The sequence below is a fragment of the Haliotis rubra genome, unplaced genomic scaffold (assembly GCF_003918875.1).
Source record: "Haliotis rubra isolate DU_JTF1 unplaced genomic scaffold, ASM391887v1 Scf702, whole genome shotgun sequence".
Taxonomy (NCBI): Eukaryota; Metazoa; Mollusca; class Gastropoda; order Lepetellida; family Haliotidae; genus Haliotis; species Haliotis rubra.
The window spans coordinates 557253-568773 of record NW_025767416.1 but is presented as its reverse complement, the minus strand read 5'-3'; the positions used below and the strand labels follow the sequence as shown (position 1 = coordinate 568773).

General features: G+C 39.8%; 1 long non-coding RNA gene across 1 annotated transcript; it reads left to right on the top strand.

The window, feature by feature from the left end:
* Positions 1-172: 172 nt before the first annotated feature.
* Positions 173-7406, top strand: LOC124258929. Its single transcript, XR_006893713.1, has 4 exons — positions 173-288; positions 1532-1688; positions 3201-3329; positions 7282-7406. It is a non-coding gene; the product is annotated as an uncharacterized LOC124258929 (long non-coding RNA).
* The last annotated feature ends 4115 nt before the right edge of the window (positions 7407-11521 follow it).

Here is an 11521-nt window from a genome sequence, read left to right as displayed (position 1 = left end):
AAACAGTTATGTCAAACTAGTGTGACTTTGATCATATTAACTTGTCACAATGCCCAATGTTTACTAGTCCGTGCCCTCGTGCTATAGAACAAGGGAATGCTTTATCTTAACACATCTGTTGTAATGATATAGACACAAAATTTTCTGTTGAGAAATTTCCCACAGCGATAAACCTTATATATACCTCAGAGATACGGTGAGAGCCATTCCCTCTCTGACAATGGGCCCGCAAGGAACTCTCGTACTTGTCCTTCTGTGTGCCTACAGAGCCGTCTCCCTGATCGCCCCGTGAGTACACACGCCCTTGTATATCAAAATGTCGGCGTTAGAGACAATATATCCTGAGAGAAACAAATAATGGACCACAGGAAAATTCACGCGTTCCTTTCATATTTTCCAGTTTTTCCTCCTCCTCAACGCTGGTAATAAAACCTGGAAAACATTAAAGAAACGCTTGAATTTTCCTGTGATCCTTTATTTGTTTCTCTCAGTATATGTACTACAGAAATTGATACAGAAATGTATCAAAACATTGTAAGCTACATAAAGTTACATCGCAAATGTTGCTGGAGTGATTTACCAAGGCTCATGTAGATATGAAACAAAAACATTTATGGCCTTTTTAAGGGGCTTAAGGTTCCCAAGCCTTTTTATTTGATTGTGAGCATTAGTCGGTCACAAATGTTCCAACAAAATCTATTTCAAAACCGAAAAAATCAATAATTCAGCCTTTGTCTCGCAAATATATCTGTGAAATGAACCTCTTCCTTGGTACATATTTTTGTGCGTCTAAATACTTTAATAAGAGTGTCACTTTGCACAAATTCATGCATTTCAAGCTATTTTGTGATTTCCAAAATATTTTCAATGTACTCGTTAGTTTTTGCGATTCCTTCGAGTTTTCAGAACTTTGTTGCGAGGCTTTCGGGGATTTGTTGCTTTGATTTGTACAGACAATAACCTCTTTGTCAATAAGCAATCACAAAACTACACTCTCAACTCCCAATTGAACTGACCCGTGATGACCCGGGTTAGAATTGGTCTTCAGAAACCCATGCTTGTCGTAAGAAACGATTAACGGGATCGGGTGGTCAGGCTCGCTTACTTGATTGACACATGTCATCGTGTCCCAGTTGCGTAGATCGACGTTCATGTTGTTGATCGCTGGATTGTCTGTTCCAGACTCGATTATTTACAAACTGCCACCATATAGCTACAATATTTCTGAGTGCGGCGTAAAACTAAACTCACTCACCCAATCATTGCTGAATTAATCCGACTCCAAAATCAGATTTGGGAATGTGGAGTTATCCCCTTATGCCGATCGTCATTGCACACTGCGCATTTCAGGCAAGAAGTTATATCAGTTCACAAATTTGGCTTGAGTTTTAAAGTTATCTCAAGATGTAGATTTGTTAGATTTCGGGATCGGTAACCTACTGCTATATATACTTTACGCGTTAAAGGACTTATTTTATAGAAGGATCAAATTGGAATAAAGATCAGATTTTTAATGGGTTTTATGTTTTAGGTGCGGCTTATGCGGGGATGAAATAGACATCACAATCATCGCCCAGAACTCTCTCAAGCCCCCGTTCTTCCAACATCACCGTGAACGTGCACGGCGAACCACAGCGTGAGCTGATCTACTTCCTGCAGAAGGCGGCAGACATCGATGAACGCCTCAGGTACAATATATACACCTCGGGTACAGTATAAACACCTCGGGTACAATATATACACCTCGGGTACAATATAAACACCTCGGGTACAATATATACACCTCGGGTACAGTATAAACACCTCGGGTACAATATATACACCTCGGGTACAATATAAACACCTCGGGTACAATATATACACCTCGGGTACAATATATACACCTCGGGTACAATATATACACCTCGGGTACAATATAAACACCTCGGGTACAATATAAACACCTCAGGTACAATATATACACCTCGGGTACAATATAAACACCTCGGGTATACACCTCGGGTACAATATAAACACCTCAGGTACAATATATACACCTCGGGTACAATATAAACACCTCGGGTACAATATATACAACGGGCATGAATTATTGTAGTTTACCTTAAATTACAGTTAATCAGCTTAAAAGATTATGTCGTATATTATACAGGTGTGTTGGAGTGGTTGGACAGAACAAAACAGAGTTCTATTCTCGTAAAATCACGTTACATATTAAGTATTGTAGTTTACCTTAGATTATAGTTAATCAGCTTAAACGATTATGTCGTATATTATACAGGTGTGTTGGAGTGGTTGGGCAGAACAAAACAGAGTTCTATTCTCGTAAATCACGTACATATTAAGTATTGTAGTTTACCTTAGATTACAGTAAATCAGCTTAAACGATTATGTCGTATATTATACAGGTGTGTTGGAGTGGTTGGACAGAACAAAACAGAGTTCTATTCTCGTAAAATCACGTACATATTAAGTATTGTAGTTTACCTTAGATTACAGTTAATCAGCTTAAACGATTATGTCGTATATTATACAGGTGTGTTGGAGTGGTTGGGCAGAACAAAACTGAGTTCTATTCTCGTAAATCACGTACATTCATAGTTATATTCATAGTTACATTTGCTAAAATTTCATTGGATTGTATTGTTTCTGATGAAACATTTCCAGGCCAGCTTTAATATGTCTATCATCTGGCCCAACCGTTGCAATTGTTACCTCCTTGGTCACGCCAGTAACCAGTGATTAGTTACTTAGTTACTTTCTGAGACCTGAGTCTTTGCGCTTTCCTGCTGGTACGCCATGCTATAGATGGAGAACTGATACTGCGAAAGATTATTTAAAACCAGCTCACTTATTCATTTAGCTTGCACGAGTGAGTATGGTTTTACGCCGCTTTAGCAATATCCCAGCAAAATCACGGCGGGGGCATCATAAATAGCCTTCGCACATTGTACCCATGAGGGGAATCGAACCGGGTATTTGGCGTGTCGAGCGACCTTTACCCACTAGGCTACCCCAGTACTTCAATGAAACCCACGAGATGTGTTGCTAACAAACCTATAAACAGGGCGAACGGGGATTCGAATCTATGATCACAGGTTTCTATCACACTAAAGGGACGTCACTCTGTACAACGAATCACAGGGTCTTTGATGACTGTGTAATCTATTATTCAATAGAATCATTCTATTTTTTAATTTCAGATTTAAAATCACTTACTTCGGTCGTGTCTTGGGCTGCTTTGTCAACTCAATCAACAATCTGGAGGAAATTATACTGCTGAAAACACGTCCTGGCGGGTGACGGATGTTGACTTCAACTCCATAAACTGGGTAATTACAAGTTTTATAAGATAAAGTCCCTAGCACCAGGTACACAATTACAGGGTTGCTTCCCTTGGCACTGGTGGATGTTCGTGATTCGTTACTGACCTTTAAATGTCCTTGACACTGTTTAGAGTGAGTGAGTTTAGTTTTACGCCGCTTTTAACAATATTCCAGCAATATCACGGCGGGGGACACCAGAAATAGGCTTCACACATTGTACCCATGTGGGGAATCGAAACCGGGTCTTCGGCGTGACGAGCGAACTCTTTAACCACTAGACTACCCCACCGCCCCTGACACTGTGTAGAGTTGTTTGTTTGTTGTATAACGTCGCATTCAGCAATATTCAAGCGATATGGCGACGGTCTGAAAATAATCAAGTCTGGACCAAACAATTCAGTGAGCATGAGAAATTGAGATCTACGCACAGGAGCGGTGGGGTAGTCCAGTGGTTAAAGCATTCGCTCGTCACGCCGAAGAACCTGGTTCAAATCTCCGCATGGGTGCAATGTATGAAGCCTATTTCTGGTGTCCCCTGCCGTGATATTGCTGGTATATTGCTAAAAGCGGCGTAAAACCCAACTCACTCACCAACTCTACGCAATTCTGATACGATGACATGTGTCAGCTAAGTCAGCGAACATGACCATATTGTGGAGAAACGTAGATTTTTCTCATCGTATCATCCGTGGCACGGTGTAGATAAGTAGATATTTGTCACATCAGTGTCGTGGTACGGTGTAGATAAGTAGATATCTGTTACAGTAGTGCCGTGTTACGGTGTAGATAAGTAGATATTTGTCACATCAGTGTCGTGTTACGGTGTAGATAAGTAGATATTTGTCACATCAGTGTCGTGGTACAGTGTAGATAAGTAGATATTTGTCACATCAGTGTCGTGGTACAGTGTAGATAAGTAGATATTTGTCACATCATTGTCTTGGTACAGTGAAGATAAGTAGATATTTGTCACAGTAGTGTCGTGTTACGGTGTAGATAAGTAGATATTTGTCACATCAGTGTCGTGGCACGGTGTAGATAAGTAGATATTTGTCACATTAGTGTCGTGATACGGTGTAGATAAGTAGATATTTGTCACATCAGTGTCGTGGCACGGTGTGGATAAGTAGATATTTGTCACATTAGTGTCGTGGTACAGTGAAGATGAGTAGATATTTGTCACAGTAGTGTCGTGTTACGGCGTAGATAAGTAGATATTTGTCACATCAGTGTCGTGGGTACAGTGTAGATAAGTAGACATTTGTTACAGTAGTGTCGTGTTACGGTGTAGATACGGAGATATATTTCACGGTAGTAGTGACGTGTTACTGTGTAGATACGGAGATATATTTCACAGTAGTGACGTGTTACGGTGTAGATACGGAGATATATTTCACTGTAGTGACGTGTTACGGTGTAGATACGGAGATATATTTTCACTGTAGTGACGTGTTACTGTGTAGATACGGAGATATATTTCACAGTAGTGACGTGTTACGGTGTAGATACGGAGATATATTTCACGGTAGTGACGTGTTACGGTGTAGATACGGAGATATATTTCACTGTAGTGACGTGTTACAGTGTAGATACGGAGATATATTTCACTGTAGTGTCGTGTTACGGTGTAGATACGGAGATATATTTCACGGTAGTGACGTGTTACGGTGTAGATACGGAGATATATTTCACAGTAGTGACGTGTTACGGTGTAGATACGGAGATATATTTCACTGTCGTGACGTGTTACGGTGAAGATATGGAGATATATTTCACAACAGTGTCTTGGTACAGTGTAGATACGGAGACATTTGTTACAGTAGTGTCGTGTTACGGTGTAGATACGGAGATATATTTCACAGTAGTGTCGTGGTACGATGTAGATACGGAGATATATTTCACGGTAGTGTCGTGGTACGATGTAGATACGGAGATATATTTCACAGTAGTGACGTGTTACAGTGTAGATACGGAGATATATTTCACGGTAGTGTCGTGTTACGGTGTAGATACGGAGATATATTTCACGGTAGTGACGTGTTACGGTGTAGATACGGAGATATATTTCACTGTAGTGTCGTGTTACGGTGTAGATACGGAGATATATTTCACGGTAGTGTCGTGTTACGGTGTAGATACGGAGATATATTTCACAACAGTGTCTTGGTACAGTGTAGATACGGAGACATTTGTTACTGTAGTGTCGTGTTACGGTGTAGATACGGAGATATATTTCACAGTAGTGACGTGTTACGGTGTAGATACGGAGATATATTTCACGGTAGTGTCGTGGTACGATGTAGATACGGAAATATATTTCACGGTAGTGTCTTGTTATGATGAACATACGGAGATATTTGTCACAACAGTGTCGTGGTACAGTGTAGATACGAAGATATTTCTCACAGTACTGTCGTGTTAGATCGGTGATATTTACAGGTAGTGTTATATGTTACATTGAGATATACAGTAGTGTCATGTTACGGTGTAGATACGGAGATATATTTCACGGTAGTGTCGTGGTACGGTGTAGATACGGAGATATATTTCACGGTAGCGTCGTGTTACGGTGAAGATATGGAGATATTTTTTGCTATAGTGTCGTGTTACGATGTAGATACGGAGATATATTTCACGGTAGTGTCGCTGTACGGTGTAGATATGGAGATATTTCTCGCTGTAGTGTCGTTTTACGGTGTAAGTAGGTAGATATTTGTCACAGCAGTGTCGTGTTACGGTGTAGGTAGGTACATATTTCTCGTAGTAGTGTTATGTCATAGTGTAGATACGAGTTTTTCTCACAGTAGTGTCGTGTTACGGTTTTACATAAGTAGATATGTCTCACAGCAGTGTCGTGTTACGGTTTCCATACGTAGATATTTCTCATAGTATCGTCGTTTACGGTTTCCATACGTAGATATTTCTCACAGTAGTGTCGTGTTACGGTTTTACATAAGTAGATATGTCTCACAGCAGTGTCGTGTTACGGTTTCCATACGTAGATATTTCTCATAGTAGTGTCGTGTTACGGTTTCCATACGTAGATATTTCTCACAGCAGTGTCGTGTTACGGTTTCCATACGTAGATATTTCTCATAGTAGTGTCGTGTTACGGTTTCCATACGTAGATATTTCTCACAGCAGTGTCGTGTTACGGTTTCCATACGTAGATATTTCTCATAGTAGTGTCGTGTTACGGTTTCCATACGTAGATATTTCTCATAGTAGTGTCGTGTTACGGTTTCCATACGTAGATATTTCTCATAGTAGTATCGTGTTACGGTTTCCATACGTAGATATTTCTCATAGTAGTATCGTGTTACGGTTTCCATACGTAGATATTTCTAATAGTAGTATCGTGTTACGGTTTCCATACGTAGATATTTCTAATAGTAGTATCGTGTTACGGTTTCCATACGTAGATATTTCTAATAGTAGTATCGTGTTACGGTTTCCATACGTAGATATTTCTAATAGTAGTATCGTGTTACGGTTTCCATACGTAGATATTTCTCATAGTAGTATCGTGTTACGGTTTCCATACGTAGATATTTCTAATAGTAGTATCGTGTTACGGTTTCCATACGTAGATATTTCTCATAGTAGTATCGTGTTACGGTTTCCATACGTAGATATTTCTCATAGTAGTATCGTGTTACGGTTTCCATACGTAGATATTTCTCATAGTAGTATCGTGTTACGGTTTCCATACGTAGATATTTCTCATAGTAGTATCGTGTTACGGTTTCCATACGTAGATATTTCTCATAGTAGTATCGTGTTACGGTTTCCATACGTAGATATTTCTCATAGTAGTATCGTGTTACGGTTTCCATACGTAGATATTTTTCATAGTAGTGTCGTGTTACGGTTTCCATACGTAGATATTTCTCATAGTAGTTATCTACACATTTGTCTGTTGTCGTTGTGTCACCTGCCGCTGATGGGTCTATTTCAGGCGTCAGCCACCACATCCCAAACCACCATGACACCGTCATCTTCTCCTTCACCAACCAGACGTACACTTCACAAGAAGCGAACATATCCGACAAAGCATGAATAAACTGACTCAAAATCTGAAAACATTAATAGGACATTTTTGAGGTCATACTCGCCAACCAGGTGTACCCATTTCTGACATTCATTCATTCATTCATTCATTCATTCATTCATTCATTCATTCATTCATTCATTTTTTCCTCCGATATATATATATGTATAGCTTGAGTATTACAGAATGTGGGGTTCAACAGAAACAAACAGTACCCTAGAAACAGATAACTCTTTCAGATACTATTGAAGCTTTGTCTTGGTGCCCGTGATGATCTGGCTGAGTATTTCTTAAGGCAATATGTACAACGGTACTACTATACCATATAGGGGACGCAAACCGAAACATGAGTCTCATTAACCTATTCAGACAATGACCCACTTTTCAGCCGATCCGAATTATCTCGTGTGAAAGTGAAAATAAACATCACAAACAACTATGGTTACACTGAATTCCAATTCCTTGTTTCATAAAAAATGGTAGTTACAAATGAATTTTAATTTTAAACTGTAAGAACATCGTATTTCTATATTTTATGGCTAGGTGTAGGCAGCATGACCTTAACTGAGACGTCAGAGACTGCCCCTGTTTGATGAGGTCGTAAAATGATTCACAATGCATCTGACTCACTGGTTACACCTGTTATGCGTTTTTTGGCGCTTATTCAGTGTAGTTCTGTAACGCACAATGTGATTGATATACTATCAATTCCGTGCCAACTTTTCTAGCGGCAGAGCCTCATATTGAGATTTCCACGATTTCCAGGTTTCCGTTTGTCAGAGCTCGCTGTACGACAGAGCAGGCTGCAGGACGTGTTTGCAAGTAATAGAAGGAGCGTAGTGTTGCAATATACAAGTGCTTAGATGTATCATATAATACTGATCAATATTTATGTATCCTGCTAAATGAATTGGTCTCAAAATTTTCATCTCACCTCACCTCACATCACATCACATCACATCACATCACATCACATCACATCACCTCACCTCACCTCACCACACCTCACCTCACATCACATCACATCACCTCACATCACATCACATCACATCACATCACATCTCATCACCGCAAATTTATAATGAGTCAGTTTAGTTTCAAACCGCTTTTAGTAATAACAAGACGAGGGACACCAGAAATGGGCTTCACACATTGTACCCATATGAGGAATCGAACCAAGGTCTTCGGCATGACGAGCGAACGCTTTTAGCACAAGGATATCCCACCGTCCCACAACTTCTATAAAGGAAACGTTTCTGTTTTTGATCGATTTAGAGTCTTCGTATAGTATGTTATATTGACTGCTCTCGTTAAATGTGTATTTGAGGCTGAGGGATCAGTTTTGGAGGATTCCATTGTTGGGGAAGCGAATTAACTAGGATTTGATGTCGTTATTGGTTATTGAATTGCATTAGGCCACTCATGCATTTTTTTAAAACAAATATTAATACAATGTGTATCTGCTGTCTATTGATTGATGGCTACACAAATATTGATACTTGGTGTGTCTTTCATCAATTGATCGATTAAAGGAGGAGTTTAGACAGGGCAAGTATAGTGGCTGGCGTCATCTGCCTTCTGGGGATTAAAACATTTGAAATTGAAAAATTACTGTTACAATTTTAGGATATGTTTGTTGGAGCATGTAACGACAAACAACATGTGCAGCGTACTATTCGTGCTTTGTTTGAAATCATGTAAATTTGGCAAATCACTGGACTTTAAGTACATTTGTGTTTATACAATTATTCTGCATTCTCCGTTTTACGTGACTGAATGAAACAATTTTGAAGATATTTTCACAGTACACTACATGAAATCTCACTTCAAACGTGCATCGCCAATCCGGAAACATAGTGAAAATCGTGAAAAGAGACTCTTCTTATTCCGGGTAGATAAATATTTCCTGCAATATAGTAGCTTTGTGGTAAAAGCGAAGACCCGGGTCCGATTCCCCACATGAGTACAATGTGTGAAGCCTATTTCTGGTGTCCCCTGCCGTGATATTGCTGGAATATTGCTAAAAGCTTTGTTAAGCAAAACTCACTCACTCCGACAATCTGGGTTTGTCGAAAGAGGCGATAAAACGATCCACTGGACCACCTCGGTAACTCGTCTCTCATTCGTGGTTGTCTGATCAAAGCATTGACTTTATTGGGTTTCTTAGTTAGACGAACACATTATTTATCCAGCTGTGCGAACTATAGTCATGCCAATAATGGTTGTCAACCCCCTCCCCACCCCAACCCCACACACACCTCACACCACCCCCACCCCTCTCCAATTGAAAAAATTGAAGGGGGTGACAACCATTATTGGCATGAGTATATGATCTACACTGACGTGCAAAAGAAAGTATACACATGGTGTTTGGGGATTTAAAAAAAAAACCGGAAATATATTTATATCGTTTATTTATTGACAAACATGAAACTCACAAACAGTGTGTATGTGCTGAAGGTAGAGATTATTTTGAAGTTTGTAAACAAATGTTTGAGAGGTGACGAGGATTGCTCAAGCCGACGATAATCATCGTCTGGGGGTCATTACACTGACATCAGACACTTCAAAATACATTAACTCACATCACAGAGAATGGACGTTTGGAAAATGTATACATGTAATAAAATATCTATGGGTTTTTGAGTTCCAGCAGATGTGATCTAAAACTAAAGCATTAAACCCAAAATAAAGCCAAAACAAAACCCAAAAGTAAACAGCAAAGAAGTAAAAGGGGAAAGTTAGTAAGGGAAAATTAAACCCGGGGGGAAAGAGGGAATGTGAGAAGTCAAGCAAGGGGAAGAAAATGCCTGAATGGAAGAAAAATCCAGAATAAGTAATAAAAACTAACACCAGAGTGAAGTATGGAGAGGAAAATTAAAACTTAGTGGAAGTTCGGCAAGGAAAGTATGACCCAATGAAACTGAGATAAGGGAAAGTGGGACAAGACAAAGTAGGACGAGGGAAATCAAGGTGAAGGAGAGTAAATCTGTGGGCGCACTTTACAACTTTGTTGTCAGTGAGCAAGTTGATGTTTTACGTCGCATCAGTGTTCTCATTTATGATTATCATCCAAAACTGTGTTCCACTGAAGATATTGCTTGTGAGAGATCAAACTTTATTACCCACGTGGTCAACGTATGTGTAGGTGCATACTAATCTCGTACGTCACACGAGTGTCGTATCGCGTTGACCTGTGTCGTAACGACTTGACCTGAGATTCTAACGATTTGATTGGATAACCGATGACCTCTCAATTAGGTCACGTTGTGACGGAACTACTTGTTCATTCATAACAAACACGTGAATTCATTCATTCTACAACTTAGATGCATTGTGGGAATGTAAACATTGCGAACGTTGCCGTGTCGCTGTTTAATTGTGAGTCGAACTGAGACATTATATCCGTCGAAAAACATAAACGCAATGTTTCCACCAGTGATGTTAGCCGAGTGAAGCAGTTGCAAACCAAGAAACGGGGTGCTACGGAGTAGTTTACTGTAGGAGGCTGTACGAGAGGCGATGACAACTGACATGCATCGTGACGTCGGTTACCAAGGGGACAGACGAGAATGGCGTAGTGACGTCAATACAGTGTGACGTCATGCAAAAGAATACTACAGAACAAAATTCTTCCGCAACCTCTTATGAAACCGGTTTCGGTTTGAAACCATAACAATAACGAAAAACGCTATTTTGTCAATTTAATGCATGTAAGACGTGGGTAATAAATAAAATACCACACTCGGTCTCATTACATACGAATTATACGAAACTCGTGACCTTCATATGGTTTCTGACCTCGCATTCGCTCGGTCAGATACCATAGCAAGGACACTCGTTTCGTATAATTTGTATGTAATGAGACCTCGTGTAGGATTCTCTATTTATTACCCACGAGGTCAACATATGGGTACTTGCATACTAATCTCGTACGTCACGACTTGCCCTGAGATTCTAACGATTTGATTGGATAACCGATGACCTCTCAATTAGGTCACATTCTGACGTAACTATGTTTTCATTCATAACAAACACGTGAATTCATTCATTCTACAACTTAAATGCATTGTGGGAATGTAAACATTGCGAACGTTGCCGTGTCGCTGTTTAATTGTGAGTCGAACTGAGACATTATATCCGTCGA